Source organism: Bombyx mandarina, chromosome 19, assembly GCF_030267445.1.
Source record: "Bombyx mandarina strain Sakado chromosome 19, ASM3026744v2".
Lineage (NCBI taxonomy): Eukaryota > Metazoa > Arthropoda > Insecta > Lepidoptera > Bombycidae > Bombyx > Bombyx mandarina.
This window is the reverse complement of record NC_143225.1, coordinates 9935247-9954163: the sequence shown is the minus strand read 5'-3', so window position 1 is coordinate 9954163 and position 18917 is coordinate 9935247. Positions and strand designations below refer to the sequence as shown.

Genomic DNA, 18917 nt, shown 5'->3' with positions numbered 1-18917 from the left:
TAAGTTTAGTGTGGAAAATTTCATACTCCTCCGTCCGCGCAATTTTCGTAAAAAGGGATACAAAGTTTTTGCTTCACGTATTAATATAATATAATATATTATGAAAATACCTAGTTACCGCGTAATTTAACATACAATAATAAATTTATAAATTGTCAAAATATATTGCACAGTGCAGTGTGTGTACATGATACATCAAGGATAATTCCACACCCTAAGTAGTAATCCGTTGCGTTAAGTTTTTTTTAGTACTTTTGTTGGGCAGACAAACTCACGGCCTACCTGATGTTAAATTATTACTAGTTTTTAAGCCCACATCAAATGCTTTAAAATGTCACCTCTTACGGCTTAACAATTACACCATACTATTCACTTCCTTGGGATCTATCTATACTTTTTAATCATCGATGATTTTTACTGTTTAAAATAATAATAATAAATCTATTATTAACATAATGTTAATGATAAATAAAACGTTATAAAATGTATATCTCTTTGCTTGAGTAGCTCGCAACTGACTGTTGATAGTAAGATAGCTGTAGAAGTCCTAAATGATACAGATCAACTACACAGGAATGCATAAATCATCAACAAAATAATATGTGTAATTTAGAAATTGTAAAAGTTTATTTATTTATTCCTTAGATGGGTGGACGAGCTCACAGCCCACCTGGTGGTACGTGGTCACCGGAGCCCGTAGATATCTACAACGTAAATGCGCCACCCACCTTGATTTATAATTTCTAAGGTCTCAGTATAGTAACAAAGGCAGCCCCACCCCGCCCTTTCAACCGAAACGCATTACTGCTTCACGACAGAAATAGGCAGGGTGGTGGTACTTACCCTTGCGCACTCACAAGAGGTCCTTAAACCACCACCAGTAAAAGTCAGCTTAATAAAAAATCGAACTTATAAAACTATTGTTGTTTGCGATCCTGGTCGAGATATTAGGCCAAAGTAATAAAATTATTGTATTCTCCCATCCATTCCTGATACGAGCTCAATCCGATGTCTTGAGGTTGGGTAAAATTTTGTTTGGGTAAAATACATTACAGATTCAAATGAATACGGTTCCTAGAAAACGTGGTAATAAACAAAACGATTCAAGATAAATTCGTTACGTTTTTTTTTAAACATGTCTTCGATAGGTTTTATTAGAGTTTATTTATTTATAAATCAGTATATAATCGGTTTATAAATTTATCGGTGTTTCCCGAGCGCTACGACATGTCCTTCTTCAAACGAGGCTTGTGGAGAGTATTAAACGGTAGGCAGCGGCTTGGCTCTGCCCCTGGCATTGCTGAAGTCCATGGGCGGCGGTAACCACTCACCATCAGGTGGGCCGCATGCTCGTCTGCCTACAAGGGCAATAAAAAAAAATATATTAAGTTGCACCAACAAAGTGATCATCGATACAAAACATTGAACAATTAACAAAAGTTCATGGCAGATGTCACCTCAATTATAGATACAGTGCATTAACAAAAAAAAAAAAAAATATAGAACTAAGATTTGATTACATTTGATTGATTCCTTAGATTAAACATTTAACAACCGATATAAAAAAAAACTTTGTTATGAACTAAAGACAAGAGTTTTTTATACTCGGCTCATAATCCAATGAATTTACGCAGAAAAAAGTAAATAAAATTAACCAATCAGCCTTGTTACTAAAAACTATAATAATACTTTTGTTTTACCAAAATGATCCAATTTTCAAACGCAATAAAGTGAATAACCACATTCAACACTGCCAATTAATTTCGTATGAAACTTTTCGTTTTGCAAACTAGTTAGTTCTCGTTGTCTAGTCTGTCTGTTTAAACGTTATACGATAACGAACTGCAGTCTAATTAGCACTGCGAGCATCCCGAGACGAAGCACCTACTCGGAAATTACCGTTTGATTTATCAGAAAAACAAATAGCATTGTTTTGGGTGTCAGACATATAAATTAAACAGACTAACTTTATTCACACTCTGATTTAATCTGCCAATTTTACATCGATGCGTCTTATTCAACTACTGTGTTCTGTTTTTTTTTTTTTTCTTACCTAAGCTAATAGCCTTTAGAGGCTATTTCAGCGTAACCGTGGCTAGTAGGTGAGCTCACGGGGCTCAAACCTGATGACATATTTTTTTTTTCCAGCTGATAGCCCTAGGGGCTATTTCAGCGTAACCCTAACTTTAGTAGGTGAGCTCACCGGGCTCAAACCTGATGACGTTGCTAACACGAACCCTAGCAAGAGCCGTGCTTCGCAGAATCTACCACCGGATCGGAAACGCGACCCACTGAGAAGATCCGGCGAGAAACTCAGTGGGCTGTGTCTGAGAGTTAATTTACTCGTCGAGCCCTTCGTCGCAAGCGACGGGTTCGACGAGAACGGTGACCGGTGCTTGAAGTACCTAAAAGCACCGTTAGTGGATCGGGAGGATCCGAGATGACGTGTTTTGGGCGACGACGACTGCTTTCCATTCTGTCCGCAGGATCTGGAATGTAGTTACCGGCGGCCACGATGAGAGGGTTCTCGTGTCGTGCCGCTTTATCGAAGTGGCGCATCGACGCCGACTGTAGATACTTACTGATGGACTCTAAGTCCAGGTCGTCATGGAGGTCGACAAAAACGGGATTGAATAATTTGGAATGATTTTAAGTGAGTGCGGGCCGCGTGAGCGAACACTACATTTGCATAGGTCATGACGGGGCGTATGCAAGTTTTGTAGAGTGTCACCTTATTTCTAAGGGACATTTTACTTCGCCTACATATCATCGGGTAGAGACGTCCTAGAATGAAGGCGGCACGGTCGCGTACCGTCTTGATGTGGGGGTGGAATGTCATCCTTCTGTCGAGGGTGACGCCTAAATATTTGACCTTCGGGGCCCACGGTATGGGCTGGTCGAACATCGTGATTGGGCGAATGGCGGAGGCGGAGGCGGAGGTGTCGACGCGCCTAGACGGGAGCCCTCTCCCGTCTAGGCGCGTCCCTAGCATCCCTATGCTCAACGTGGTGTTCGGAGGGCAACCCCTTCTGAAGAGCACCGCTGTGTTTTTCGTGGGGTTGATGTCGATGCGCCACTTCCGGAACCACTGTCCCATGGTGGTAGCTGCGGTCTGAAGTCGTCGATGAAGCAACGCCTTCTTCCTACACGAGTAGTAGATGGCGGTGTCATCGGCGAAGAGCGACAGATGGGTCTCCGGAGACCGGGGTATATCATTGATATACAAACTAAATAGTAACGGGGAGAGGGCGGAGCCTTGCGGGACTCCGGCTGTGACGTGACGGGGCCGGGAACGCGTTCCCTCGACTCGATATCGGAACGAACGGTTCGACAAGTAGTCTCGTATGATGAGCACGAGTCTGTCTGCCACTCCCATGTTATACAGTTTGTATATCAAACCGTTGTGCCAGACTTTGTCGAACGCCTTCGCTATATCGAAGAAGAGGGCTCCTGTCGGAATGGGTTTCCGCCTATTCAGCTCTAGTAAGATGTGCTCCGTGAGGCGGTGCACTTGATGGACGCACGAGTGTCTGGCGCGGAATCCAAACTGCTCGTCTATGAGAATTTTATTCGCGGATACGATGTCCCAGAGGCGTTTACGAAGGAGCCGTTCGTATAGTTTGCCTATCGCCGGAAGGAGACTGATGGGCCTGATGACAAACCGCCTGCATTCTCTTTTAAATATGTCTCAGCCGGCTATCCCCTCTTGACTGGTCACGTGACTTTAAAAGCAGTCAATTGAGCAACTAATAAACAACTAGAGGTCCCGTAGTAGTCGAAATTCGACTATAATTATTGGAATTGTAAGTTAGTACACTATTATGATTGTATTTTATACTTCTATAATCACAAATTTCACCAAGACTACACTATACCTAGTACGCCTGCGTGTGTGCGTCAAATACATGGTATGTAGTGTGTGTAATGTTTTCTTTATTGATTTAATGTATCTTTTATGCACTATTTTAAAAGCCCTAGCAAGAGCTGGTTTTTGCTGAATATACTAGCGGACCGGAATCGCGACGCACTGAGGATATCCGGCGAGAGACTCAGTGGGTTATTCGTCTGTGTTCTGTGTGTGTGTGTTCGGATCTATACATAAACTATGTTCTGATCTTTCCATTGAGTTTTCGTCTCAGATTTAACATAATTGTGTTGCAATTTGCAAAAAGCATGCGTCTTCCTTATGATTTTTCTTATCTATAATACATGAAAAATCTATATTTTTCGTAGGGACACGGCATAAAGTGAGCTTAATAATATCCATCGTTACAAAAGTCGCAGGTCGTTAAAGTGTCGAGTTTAATTATCATAATTGAAATTTATTGAATGTAAAATTACGCGTCGATGAAACATAGACGGAAATTATAGACGGATGGCTATTGACCTGGGTAGTGGTAAATCCGTTTTTAATACGCTTTTATTAGCTTCAGACGTATGTATGTATGTTTGTAACGGAATCTTTGAACATGATTTTGACTCCCTTTAAAACGTCGGATTAACTAGAAATTTGGTATACTTATTAAGGACCTATGAGAATTCAATATTAAAAAAAAAATTGAAAACAAACATTTTGAAAAAAATGAAATTCAACTAAAAAATGAAAAATAAATAATAGTTTAAAAAAACTAACAAAATACGCTTTTATAGAAAATTCAACTAAAAAATAGAATATAAATTTGAATTGAATAAGAAAAAATGATTTTATTGTAAACAACCGGGGCTGCTTTTCAGGATATTATAAAAATATTAATTCTACTGATACCATGCACCCCACGCTTTTTCTACAATAAAATCATTTTTTCTTACGCTATTTTTAATTCAAAGTTATTAAAATTTATTTTCTATTTTTTATTTGGATTTTCTATAAAAGCGTGTTTTGTAAGTTTCTATTATTTATGCTATAAAACAATTATTTATTTTATGTCACTCAATGTCCCGTTTTTGTTCTATTTTTATATGTAGATATAGCTACTATGATTGATCGAAGAGATAAAAGGTCTGTAATGTGCAAATGCGCTCTCTAACAGAAAATACGAACATTTCGTTGAAAATACAGTTCAACAATATCCGATGTATACACTAAATAGAAGCAATAGCAGTATTTTGAATATAATTACGTAGATGTTGATACTGAACATCCACGTTATATATATATAATATTCAGGCTAATATTATATATATTATTATAATAAGTCATAAGCCAATATTATAAGTCTGCAATAACTTAAGATACTTATACAACAAATAGTGTGTTAAGTAAACAATACCGAAATAAAAATATCAATCTATTTGATGTATTCTTTTTTTAGAAAATGGACGATTCCCGAATTTTGTTTTGATTTTCACTTCTTTACTACTGCAGAGTAAAATTTCAGGAGCACGCGCCACTGCGAAATTGGTAGTTTCGTAATATTGTAGTTTAATTTACAAAATTACCGTAAAAGTTGATAGACTACAACAGGTGGGAAACATAAAAATACTGTGTAAAATGAAACCCGTGCAGCCGATATTGCCCGCCATAAAACATTATTGGTCATTCAAACTTTTAGATTGATACTTATTTAGCGGAATGTTAGAATGCAATCGTTGTCTTTATTTACGTTACAAGCTATTATTTGGCTGATAACCATTTACTACGGTAATTGTACATATATTACAGAACACATCCTATGATGTGATTAAGTTTTTCAAATCATCCTTTCATCTTCAATCTATGGTAATGGCTACTGTTTTTTTCTTATCTATGCTGATAGCCTTGAGATGCTATTTCAGCTTCTTCTTGACGTGTAGGTGTAGGTGAGCTCACGGGGCTCAAACCGGAAGTGTTGCTAGCACTGGCCCTAGCAAGAGCAGTGCTACGCAGAATCTACTACCGGATCTGAAGCGCGACCCACTGAGAAGATCCGGCGAGAAACTCACTGGGCTGTGTCTATGGGTTAATTTACTCGTCGAGCCCTTCGTCGCAAGCGACGGGTTCGGCGAGGACGGCGACCGGTGCTTGCGGTACGTACCTAAAAGCACCGTAAATGGATCGGGAGGATCCGTAATGACGTGTTTAGGTCAAATAGCTATAATGCTTTATAATACTTTTAAAGTACATTTCAGTTTAGTATTGGTAATAAAACGGATACATTTCCGAAACGACTGAATAATGAAACTCAGTGCTTAGGAGAACAATTACAAATTTGTTAAAACTTCTATGGAGGAACAAGACTTTCTGCATGTTAAATATGCCGGTAGCAGCGCGGGTAATGTCTCATAAGTTCCAAACAAACCTCCATGTTTCGAGTTGATTACACTACGTACGAATAAATATAAATGTTATTGTTTGAGTGTTGTTTTGGTTTAATATGCCGCTTAGTAAGTGTAAGACACGCCTAATTATCCCATTCTCGAGTGGCAGTGAGCTTTGTTTTTGGGTTTACGCAAGTTTTAGCTTGTTTTAAGGGACGAAGCGGTTTTCTCAACAAATACAAATTGGTTTAATTGATCGGTTTTAGGTAATCTTTAAATAGATTGGTACGTGCAACGCTGTCGTCGGATTTTTAGGAAGACGCCTCAAGTGCCATATTTCAAGCATATCAATTTTTGGTTACGTTCAACTTTGGTAAACTCAACGTCATCGTTTCTGCATCACAGAAAACGTATGATAACACAAGACTCTTTAGTGCTTTGAATTAGGTAAGTAAACCACCCACCCGCACCCAATTTGTGGTAACAGAATCATAGAATTTTATAACGGCGTTGCGCCCGTCAAATTAGAACGCTTGACTGCTTGGTGGCAGAAATAGTATGGTGACACCTCTTTTCTCTCTCTTCTTCAACCTGTGTCTACCCAAACTTGTGTGTAGAACTCTTCATATGTACTCCATACTTTTCGGTCTTTCGGTCTTTCGGTCTTTCGCATCTAGTGGTTGTGATACCTAATCGTGCGTAATTACTATACGATGCACACTCCTTCCACTCTAACCGTTTGCTCATTGTTGAGCATCATGATGCGCTCGCCTGAGACTTTTCTTGTGATCTGTAGCCCACAGTAGTTACACAGTGAAGTGCATTCTCGTGCCCAGAAGCTCGGACACTTGATCAATCCATCTTTTTGGACTTTCATGGATCGTTTTCATCCACTTTATCCGTCGCTATGAGTCTCTCGAGGCTGTCAGAAGGTTTTCTTGTTGGAAAAAAAATACTAGAGCATCCCATGTAGGCATATGATAGATACCTTACGATCCACCACTAGTGGGAACACAAATTCGAATTTTTTAAGGTTATGATTATATTTCGCGACGTTATTCCTTAGTCGTGGAAATCAAACGTGAAATCGTGTTAAGTAGGTATATCTGTAGAAAAATTAGGGCGTGCTTCCGGGATTTGAACACCGGTACAGCCGCGTCGCTCGATACGAGTGCACCAAGCGTCTTATCCTTTATACCGCGACGACTTATTTTTTCCTTTTAACATTTATTATGGCACTCTAAACCTAGTAGATCGTCATGATAATCGCCGTCGCCGCTTCTAACTACTCCCCCAAATCCTGATCACGCAGGAGCCAATCACCGTCGACATTCTAGACACGTCCTTCCGGATCTGATTCTTCATTAAATTTCAGCTGTAGCACTACGAGCAGGCTTAGAGACCCCAGTAACCGTACTTGTCAACCTCGACAAAGAGTTCGACGTGCAACCTAACGCATGCATCAACCCGCTGAGTTTCTCCCTGGATCTTCTCAACGGGTCGTGATTTCGACCCGGTGGTAGATTCATTCGCGAAGCAGCTGCTCTTGTGTTGTTAGATCTCCTTTGAAGCCGCTCGGGCAACTGTTAGCAAATCCCACCTCTCCTGGCTTGGCCTTTACTCGCCCACCTGTCTTGGTGGAGCTGGAAAGGCCTCCGCGCCAACAGTAATCCCTCATTCATAAAAAAATAACTTAGTACAGTCAAAACTGGGTAAGTGAGAACTGGATAAGTAAGAAAACTCTATAAGTGAGAGTAATAGCAAGGACCCGTCATTTTAAGCTCCCAAAACCTCTATTAGCGAGAAACAGAAACCTCTGTAAGAGAGAGTCGTTTTTTCCTCATGGACCTCCGTAAGTGAGACTGCTACCTATCTATACCTCTATAAGCGACAGCCGAGCTTTATTTATTTATTTATATTATTTAGGAGGAACAAATGACAAAACAAATTACAAATTTAACATCTGCTATTTTATTACTCATTTTTAACTTTCGTGGAACTTCTTATCATTGTTTTTGTATTATTTTCTCGTGAATATTGAACATATTCTATTTCGTGGAACTAAATAACGTTATTATTTTATCGTATTCTTTTATCGCATTATTTTCAAATGGACACGTGTGCCTGTGTACCGTCCTGTTTGTCGGACTTACTCAGTTTATCGTTAATCAATTGCGAAGGAAAGTTCTGTTTTGCATCATGTAAAAACGGAAAATTAAAGTACTGTCATTAAAGTCATAAACTTAAAATAGTGAATGCATTTGAATGCGGAAAATCGCGAATCGAAATTCAGAGGGAGCATTAGCGAGAAACTCGGGTTAGTGAGAAACCTCTATAAGCGAGAATGAGATTGTGCTCCCTTGAACTCTCGCTTATCCAGGTTTGACTGTATATGAAAATTTCGTGTGCGTACGAGTAGTACGTAATGTAGGAGATACCATATTTTTGCCTTTAACTCAACGAGTTGAATCGATAAAGAGCTTAACTTAACGATCATATTATCGAATACGTCACAGGACACAATAGGCTTTAAACTGGCTAAGCAATTGGCTATGTTTCGGGCTAAATACATTATCTCACTTTAGGAGGCGACACTTAACCCGCTATTGAAGTTTGATAAGTGTAGCCGTGGGTCAATGAATCTCGTTTTAGTCAATAAACATATGAAGTTTTCAATTTTGGTTTTTCAATTAAGCGTTAGATGGGTAAGCGATACTAGATGCCAGGGCGGCGCGAATTCATAGCAGAAGTACTTTTTATGGCATGTCTTTCTGATTCGTTATGTTGATCTCAATTTAGGAAGCGACACTTAACCCGCTATTTAAGTTTGATAAGTGTAGCCGTGGGTCAATGCATCTCGTTTTAGTCAATAAACATATGAAGTTTTCAATTTTGGTTTTTCAATTAAGCGTTTGATGGGTAAGCTATACTAGATGCCAGGGCGGCGCGAATTCGTAGCAGAAGTACTTTTTATGGCATGTCTTTGTGATTCGTTATGTTGATCTCAATTTAGGAGGCGACACTTAACCCGCTATTGAAGTTTGATAAGTGTAGCCGTGGGTCAATGAATCTCGTTTTAGTCAATAAACATATGAAGTTTTCAATTTTGGTTTTTCAATTAAGCGTTTGATGGGTAAGCTATACTAGATGGCACGGCGGCGCGAATTCGTAGCAGAAGTACTATTTATGGCATGTCTTTCTGATTCGTTATGTTGATGAATCATATTGTAAAACTCATATACCTAATACGTAATAATACCGCCTATTGTACAAATGTATCTGCTTTTTGACTGTTTTTTTTTAAAATGTAAATTGTGTTTTGGTGTGAAATAAAGTGTATTCTCTCTCTCTCTCTCTCTCTCTAATACATAAAATAATTCATTCAAAGTGTAAAATATAATAGGACAATAGCCGTGTTTCGGTATTATCAACCAATGTTATACCGAGGGCGAATTTCAGAACCGTTAATACAATATCATAATGATTCAGCATGAATTGAATTGATTGTGCTTTCAGTGTATGAATGTAGTTTACCTACCATACATTGTGTTATAATAATATAATATATAACTTCAAACTGTTGATTTTAAAATTGTTGCTTTAATTCATAAAATTAATTATTTTATACTTATTATTGATTTAACGTGATATTTTCGATGATATTAATATCCAAATATATTTTGGTTCTAAATAAATGGCTATTGAAATTCTGAGATAAGGTCTAATTCTTTTTTTTTTTTTCAGCAATCCTAATTTCACCTGGAATACCTTACAACGTTAACTCACTCCCAGTTATGAAAGGAAAGTGTTTTAAAAATAAGATGTGATGGATACACAGATGGTGGGAATATAGTTACCAATATTGGTAGGGAGGGGTCACACGTCATCAGGTAGAATACTGGGCTCATAATACTTTTACTCAAAATATCACTGAGTAATTTATTTTAATACAAAAATAAATCGCGATTTCTACGATAACACTAAATTTTTAATACAAAAAAGGTAGAATTACTAGAAGATTTTGGCCCGTAAATTTAGCGCTCTCTTGCGTGCCTTTTCAATAACGGAGATACTGAAACAGATGCGTGATTTAAATGAGAGAGCGCGGCTGAATGTAGGTCACGACATCCCACGCGGCTTACGGCAAGAAAAGGTGAACTTTTTCAGTCCAACGGTAGGGATAGTAGCGCAATTAATACAAAACAAATAATGAAAATATTCGTTCGATAAACTTTTGCTATATTTACTTTTAGTGAAACGGAAAACAAAAGTGATTCATTTGATTCACAAAAGTCAACGGGCATTTATTTTATTTATTGTCTTTATGTAACTTCTAGTAAAGGAAGGAAGTTTCTTGTGTAATTCCGTAATCTGTCTCATAATTGTCGCAGTTACTATGCGGTGATAATATTGAGAGACGTATACATATCAACGTACCTACGTGTAATTTTAGAAAGAACGAAAGCAACCCTTTTTTATTCTGGCCTCGAAATAATTTCCAATGGACGTTTACGCTGTATCTGCTATACAGCGGAAGATATAGCGGAAGCGTCTATTGGCAATTATATATTTATATATATATTTAAGACTAGTGTACGTGGCAATATAAAAAATCAACCAAACTAACAATGCACAGCCCGGGATATATTATAATATGTATTTGCAAGGGTGAAAGACGAATAATCGTTTCAAAATTGAAAACAATGTATGTACCTATGTACTTCGTTTATTTAACCTATTAACTTTATCAATTGCCATACAATAAGTTACAAAACATTAAGTATTTAATATACCAGAACAGAAATAATCCTAACTCATAAAGCATATTTGATAAAAACAAAGTTACATTAACATGTTCAATCAAACATATTTTGTAACAAGACTGACAAATCTCAGCTATCTCTATTAGCAGTCATTTAATTAATTGGTCTTGCATATAAAATCCTGTAAAAACACGAGAGTATCGAGATGAAAGTAAATGAGCAGCTCCCTTAAGTAGGTCATGCCTTTCCACGCACTCGTGGGTGGAAACTCAAGGGGCGCTATTCATCCATACATAGACGTGATTGTGCTCGCAATGAACGACTTAGATGTTTAACATGTGATTCCTATACGTCATTAGACGAAGTAAGTACTTACTATCTATATATTATTGTAATAGGTGAAGCAAAAACTTTGTACCCTTTTCACGAAAATTGCGCGGACCGAGGAGTATGAAATTTCCCACACTTATAGAGATTATAGAAAAGGAGTGGAGAATGTTAATATTTTTTAAAAATAATGCATAAAAGATACATTAAATCAATAAAGAAAACATTACACACACTACATACCATGTATTTGACGCACACACGCATGCATACTATAGGTATTTATTGTCAAATTTTTGTTCTTGACGTCGTTGTCAAATTGAGAATAGATTAAATATTGTTTGTCTTTGTTAATATTTTTTATAGTGTAGTCTTGGCGAAATTTGTGATTATAGAAGTATAAAATACAATCATAATAGTGTACAAACTTACAATTCCAATTAATTATAGTCGAATTTCGACTACTGCGGGACCTCTAGTATTATTATAATAGGTGAAGCAAAAACTTTGTACCCCTTTTACGAAAATTGCGTGGACCGAGGAGTATGGAATTTCCCACACTTATAGAGAATATAGAGAAGGACTGCAGAATGTTAATATTTTTGTAAGCTATGCATAAAAATACATTAAATCAATAAGGAAAAACATTACACACACTACCATGTATTTGACACACACTCACGCATACATACTATTTGTTTATTGTCAAACTTTTCTTATTACTTATAATCTGTGGTCAAATTTAGAATAGATTATTAATTGTTTATCTTTAATAATATTTGTCAAAATTGTGGTCTTGGCGAAAATTATTAATTGTTTATCTTTAATAATATTTGTCAAAATTATGGTCTTGGCGAAAACTGTGATTAGAGAAGTATAATATATAGCCTTTGACAATAAAATCATAATAGTTTACAAACTTATAATTTCAATTAATATAGGCGAATTTCGACTACAGAGAGACTACTAGTATATCTAAATTCACTCGTTTCTGAAGGTAGATTCAGAAAACTGGTATAAAGTGAAGGCGCAAATTTTGAGTCTTACTCCTCGCTTTTTTACGTACATTCTGATTTGGTTTTTGGTATAAATTAACTTGTGTTAGACAGTGACTTAGGATGAACTGTCTTGAAAAGTTCTTAATGATGTAATTAAAATTACTTTTAGAGACAAGCACTTTATTCAAATATCCGGACATTACACCGCAAAAGTATTTTTAATTGTGTCTAAGACTCGCGAACCTTGAAGAAAATACTAGTGTTTATTATTAAGATGCACGCTTAATTTCACTAGTTTCATGGAGTATATTCAGTAATAATGAAGGTAATGTTTATATTGTAGTACCTAATAGAATTCATCGGAAGTCGATAGCCCATCGACTATACCTATATTATGTGACGTTGCTTTCAAAAAGAAAAAAATCTTTTGCGCGTTATCAGTTCCATCTTAATGTCGCCGTGAAATTCCTTTGGGAAAATGGCCATCAAAAGTCACGTATTTATTTAATTTATTTCAGTATAAATGCAAGATGACTTAAAACAAAAAAAAAGAAAATGAATTTTAATTTTGTAAACTTTTATTCTTTTCGACTTCAACTCATCGAATATTGGTCTCTAAATATCTAAAATATAGCATCTTATGTCCTCTTAAAGTATCAATTATTTTAATTATAAATGTTTTCCAAACACTTAGTGATAGTCACGACGAAGTATAGAAAATTATCCAATATCCAATACTATTATGCAATAGTCATACTAAATATTAAATTATACATATTCGTAACGAGATCGTCTTTAGCCTATTGGGGGGCTTTTGTTTACAATGATAGAGTGTAAAATGATTATGACAATTATTTAAAAAAAAAAGGGTTTTTTTTTACATTTGGCACCATAAATGAACAGTAAGTAAATTACCGTATCTACATCAACGATTCTTTGCATTTATCCTTTTATAATCGATATGATGGATTATACTTTGAGAATATGACCGATACTAGAGTGCCCCGTGTACATAAAAAACAAAGAAAGGAAAATCGTTCAACAAAAATAAAGAAGAAATTTGTATTTCGCTCTGTCGTCCGTGGCTATTTACATATAGATTACGTACTAAAGTAAAGTAATTTTTCACATTAATTATTAACAGTAGCCAAACATATTAATTATGAGGATGACATTAATAATTTTCGGGGTCGTGAAATCCATAATAGATACGGTCCTTGACCTAAGCTCACTTCCTGCTTAACTACGTAAAGCTGGAATCGTGCCAGAAAGAAATATCATTATGTATTTATACATAATATCATTCTCACACTTACCTATCTCCAGAACTGAAATTTTATATCAACACTATTATTTTCCCTTTGGTTTTCGTCAGCTAGTTTCTGTGTAAAATTCTCGATATCATGGATTTGCGTTTATCTTAGTGTGATCGAGAAACTTGCTCAAGTACTTCACGCGAACTAGCTATTGTACATATATATTACAGGTTTCTGTTTAAATGTGGCGAGTGAAGTTCTGTCGCAAAGGGGACATGTGCTCTGATTCGAAGAGCTGGACAGCCGATATAGAACAAAGTTGAGACTTTGATGTCATGGTTCTAATTGCGGCATTCCTGTCTACAGTATCTACTTAACACCAATAGCTGGGCTTTGAGTTGGTCTATTTATCTACTGCAAAAATAAAACTGTGTGCTTAGTGCGAGTTTCTTAACGTTCTCGATAGCGTAAAAGTTAAGCCGATTTTGTATGCAGTTGGAACAGCGCCCCTAGCGGTAAACGTACGTAAACGATCCCACTGCATACAAATATGAGCTAACTTTTACGCCATCGAGAACGTTAAAAAATTCGCACTAAGCACACTGAACGTTTTTTGCTGTCCGCATTTGGTCTGTTGTCACCAGTTTATTTGTCAAATACAGCGTCATTTCAATTCGGATAAGTAGTAATATGACATGTTATTTGTTTACATTATTCTGTTTTGGCAAAGGCGCAACGTAGTATTCTTCATGAGTGCTCATTTCTCACGCCCTTCCTAAAAGAAATTGCCGGATGGATTTTTTACGCAAACAGGTCTCCTTCGTTCGGCACAATCTTTATGTTTTGTAATACAGTGTAACATTTTATCGTTTCTATTTTGAGCTGCAATTATTTTTTACTAAACCATCGGTACAATTTTTTTTTAATTAATTAATTTGTTTAAAAGTTAAAATTAGAATAGCAATTTGTCTTATTTGCAGGAAATTGGATGTTTTTTTTTTCGGGCAGGGTTTCTAGGAGACTCGCGGAGTTTGTGGATCTTAGCGGTCTTGACTTGGTATTGTGTGCAGACCGCGAGCCTAGGAAGGATGTTTTAAGGCCCTACTAACCAAAGGACTCCCCTTACACTCTCTCAGCCGATGATCAATCTCCATCTGGGGTCACAACTCGGGCAGAGTAGGGATTTCCCGCGGTCGACGCTACAACTATCTAGCAGCGTCACACTGAGGATGCCTAATCGACGTGTCGTAGAAGCGGTTGTCGACGCCGTTCTCCGTGGTACGATGGCCAGTCAGGCAGCCCAGGCGGTGCCGTCAATGTTCCAGAATACCCCACTGGGTCAGAACCAACCCGCCGAATCGGAATAAGATACATCGCCCACCAGGTTACTCTTCCACAGTACGCCCGGCAACGACTGCAACGCGGATCGCAGTACGTACCGCGGTCGCGGCTAGAAGGTCGGCAGCGTGCGGCGCAGGCTCGACCCTCTCAGGTTGCCCCATAACCATCACTAAGGGGATACTGCCTGATCAGGTGTACATAATAATATTTTATTCTTTTTCTGTAATAAATTGTATTTATTCACTATGGTTCTTTTTTTGATGAGAGTAGACATAAAACCTATCGCATGGCCAGTTATAAAAAATAAAAACAGGAAAAGAATAAGAAGACTATCGCCGACCGCACCGCGAGCATTGTACATGCACCCGCCGTTTTGTTTTTCATATCATTTTTTTTTATTTGCTATTTTTCTATTACGAACTCTTCGGACAATCATTCTCATCGTTGTGCGTGTATTATAATACCCTTTTGTGAGCACAAATAATTTAGAGGAGTGTTGTCAAGCCGTCCGTCAGAGCGACCGCTGCCATTACGCGTTGCCTACCAGTCACGTTCCTTGGATTCTGCAACCTGCAAGAAGCCAGTGACGGGTTGGCAGGTACGTCTACTTCTCATTACCTAGCTTCGGCCTGCCCCTTATTTTGTTCACCTATGTATGTGTACATATATGCATATGTATTTCACTGGATTGGTACACCGTGCGTAGCTCGTTTCCAAATGATTTTTGTCCACCTGATGGTTGTCTGGAAGAGATCGCTCTTAGCGATAAGACCGCCAATTGTACTTTTTTGTGTTTAATGTATCGCACTTCTTATTTGGTTTTTGGTGTACAATAAAGAATACTCTCTCTCTCTCTATTGGCGATATTCGCCCCTGCGGAAACCTCAAAAAATATAGAATGCACCACCGTGCTAAAAATTTGTAAAGATTTAGATTTTTCCCACAACACTGCACATTTATATCTGGTCTACAAGACTGCAATAACCGTAAGAGCGCTTGCGCGTACCGTCTCAATTACATTTTTATTGTACTAACAAACTCCACAACCAGTTCGTATAAGTTTCATAGGCCTAATTGTTTGTTATTGGCCGAATCTCGAAATAAATCTCGTAATAAAAGAGAATGTGGCTTGTGGGCTCGTATATTGGACTTCTTTTCCCGAATAAATATTGATCCAAGTATTGTTTGTTTCAATCGGACTGAACTACTTGCCCGGTAAGACTGATTCTTTGTGTGTTTTAACGTAACCCTGTGTATTGTAATACGTTATTGCTATTTTTGGAATAGTAGACATAGTATTAACAATACATTAAGTATTTAAAAACATAAGTTTTACGATTAAATTTAAAGGCTTATAACATGGGGTATAGGTATTCGTAATGGAAATCACGAGTTACTCTAATTTTCTTTTGTATTTATGTTTGTCTGTTTGTCTGTCATTGCTGCATTGCGCTGAATCTATCTTTTTGTGTTGAAAAACTTATTATCGGGTATTTTCTTCTTATAAGACGGAAGATATAATTAGTTGCTATGTGTTTGGCTGGATTGTGTTTGGAAATTGTGATATGAGGGATACGCAAAGACCGTACACTAACTTTTTCGTTAATTTCCTTCGTAAAACGTGGGTTAAGTTCTGCAGGTGGCCGCCCTTTTTCATCACTCGGTTATTCTCCAGAGACGGAGATGATCGAAAAGTATAAGGCATTAGACGATTTCTGTAGCTCTTTTATGAATTATTTCACGCAGCCGCTTTTAACGAGGTCATAATTTTCGCGGTATTATTTTTGTCACAGACATAAAGTACTGTATGTATGTATTTATATCTAGCTTACAAATAACCTTCTTAAAGCACGTAAACTTTTAGCAAGCTTTGCTTATAAATGTCATTACAAACAGCCTTCTCGTCACTCTGATACAAATGCCAATTTCATAGAATTCTAATTTAACACGAAACAACGAATCTAACCAAATAAGGTCCCTGGTAAATCAAATTTACAAAATAGTTATGCCGTTACGTTGACACGTATTGCGAGTCGACACTTTATCGAATTCGACCTTGTATTTATTTACTAGGGGCCTGAAACAACGGCTTGATTCATTCATGAGACAGGCCGGGTTAAGCCGCGTTTTCACTCGCACTGCTCCAAAAGTGTATCCTCAGACGGCTGGGTGTATTTTATCGCCATTTGGTATTCTTTTTTTATCGAGTGATGCCGATGTGCAAGTTGCAATGGCAAGTACCAATTTTCTTATTAGGTTTTTTTTTCTTAGATGGATGACCGAGATCACAGCCCACATGGTGTTAAGTGGTTACTGGAGCCCATAGACATCTACAACGTAAATGCGCCACCCACCTTGAATTATAAGCTCTAAGATCTCAGTATAGTTACAACGGCTGCCCCATCCTTCAGACCGAAACGCATTACTGCTTCACGGCAGAAATAAGCAGAGCGGTGGTACCTACCCGCGCGGACTCACAAGAGGTCCTACCACCAGTTTTAACCACGACTCTCGTCAATAGAAGACGGAGCACAATTTTTTCGAAATGAATACATATTATATTGCCTTCTTTCCGAACGTTTAGGATTCATATCTCCGAACGCGCAGCAGATTTTTTACTTTAAGCTTTGTATTTGTTAATTATACTCTAATAACTTATAAATTTGCGCAGTAACCGGGGGAAGGATAAAAAGAAAAACCCAATAAAAAAAAGACCCATTATTTCGTTTATTTACAATCCCATACTTAAATTTAAAACGTCATTAATATTATTGAGCTTGTCAGCTATTAAGGCGTAATTTAATTAAAATTATATATGACTTAATTTGGTGCACTGCGCTGTGCAGAATATGAGCAAATTTACTACAAATTTCAACTGGGAGCACTTAACTATAGCACTTTGGCGCTCGCTCGCTGGTAGTTTCTTTGTATTGAGCTAAACTACGTTATTGAAATCCGCCGGGAGCGGCTTTGGTCAATTTCAGTTGAGTTTTAGGCAGCTCTCCCGTTATCCGAATAAACGGTTAGTTTGTACGATATTAATAATAAAACTTTAACGATTTTTATTTCGAAACAGAGCACTGAAATACGAATATAACTATTATCTCTTCAGAACTCTTTTTTTACTTGTTTTGTTTGTTTGTTTCTTAATCCTATACCTTTAAACGAGCAATTCTCGTATATTAATATATATGTATATAATCTGAATCTCGGAAACGGCTCCAACGATTTTCATAAAATTTTGTAAGCAGGGGATTTCGGGGGCGATAAATCGATCTAGCTACGATTTATTTTCAGAAAATGTTGTTTTATTCGTGTTTTCAATAATCAACTCTTCCCGACATCTATTGGCGAATAATAATACTATTTTTCTTAATTGAGGGCAACAAGCAGTTTCAGTTTTGAAGACCAGACAAGATGGCGCTATCAAAAAAAAAAACCTAGGTCATCGTCTAGTTTGTTATAATTAATGTATTTCCTAATTTTAAACAGCAATTAATGTTTACGAACTTGATTCACGGATCGAAATAATATAAAGGAATAATCAAAGGTCCCTTGCCCATTGATTGGAAATCGTTTGTCCAAATCAATCAACCTCCATAGTTTAACATAAATATGTATAATTTTCTCTACATCACCTTTTATTTTATTTTGCGGTGCGACTTTGTTCGGTTTTTATTGAGATAACTTATTAATATAAAGCATGTGTATTACGAGTATTATGAATGCATAAAACGTCGTTCCTAAATCTTGTCATCAGCGTTATGGAATATGACATTTAAAGGGTACACAGTATAAGAGGCAGGTGTGGGCGCACTCATTACGCTATGCGGGGGCGATGACGTCAGGTGTCGCAATGCCGACCCACGTAGTACCTACAAGCACTTTTGTGAAGTGTGTGAAAAAAGGAAAATCGTGTTTTGTTAGATACCGATACATTGAAAAATCTATAGCTCTATACGTTTTGTATGTTCGTATTCTTAATTAAAAAAAAA

General features: G+C 37.2%; 1 protein-coding gene and 1 long non-coding RNA gene across 6 annotated transcripts in view; one reads left to right on the top strand and one right to left on the bottom strand.

The window, feature by feature from the left end:
• SC1 (voltage-dependent cation channel SC1) overlaps nt 1-18917 on the bottom strand; it is a 170874-nt gene that overhangs the window by 67189 nt on the left and 84768 nt on the right. The gene's annotated exons all lie outside the window — the stretch shown is intronic.
• Nucleotides 7751-18917, top strand: part of LOC149500870 (uncharacterized) — a 107176-nt gene continuing 96009 nt past the window's right edge. The window contains exon 1 of the long non-coding RNA XR_016324689.1: nt 7751-7787. This is a non-coding gene — a long non-coding RNA (uncharacterized LOC149500870). The remainder of the gene's footprint in view (nt 7788-18917) is intronic.